The following is a 265-nucleotide window of genomic DNA, read 5'->3' as shown; positions in this document are numbered from 1 at the left end:
TCTGCTTTGCCCCCCTATTCCCACGCCCAGGCCATGCTGGATGTGCTCAGAGCTGGGCCTAAACTTTCCCATCAATTCCCTGTTTTGGAGGAGAGCAGGACATGTGCCACCTCCTCAGCAGCTGCCAGAGCGGGATGCCCACTAGCCCGCTGCTGGCTCCCAGCACTGGGATTCCCCCCATGCCCAGAGAAGAGGATCCACCTTGAGAGAGCCCTTGTGGCAGCGGGAGCTGGCCCCAGCTGAGGTTCTGGCCCCTTCTGAAAGG

Source organism: Melozone crissalis, unplaced genomic scaffold, assembly GCF_028551555.1.
Source record: "Melozone crissalis strain CALT ecotype California unplaced genomic scaffold, PUWL_Pcris_2 ptg000139l_1, whole genome shotgun sequence".
NCBI classification, from domain to species: domain Eukaryota; kingdom Metazoa; phylum Chordata; class Aves; order Passeriformes; family Passerellidae; genus Melozone; species Melozone crissalis.
Note: the sequence above shows the minus strand (reverse complement) of the source record.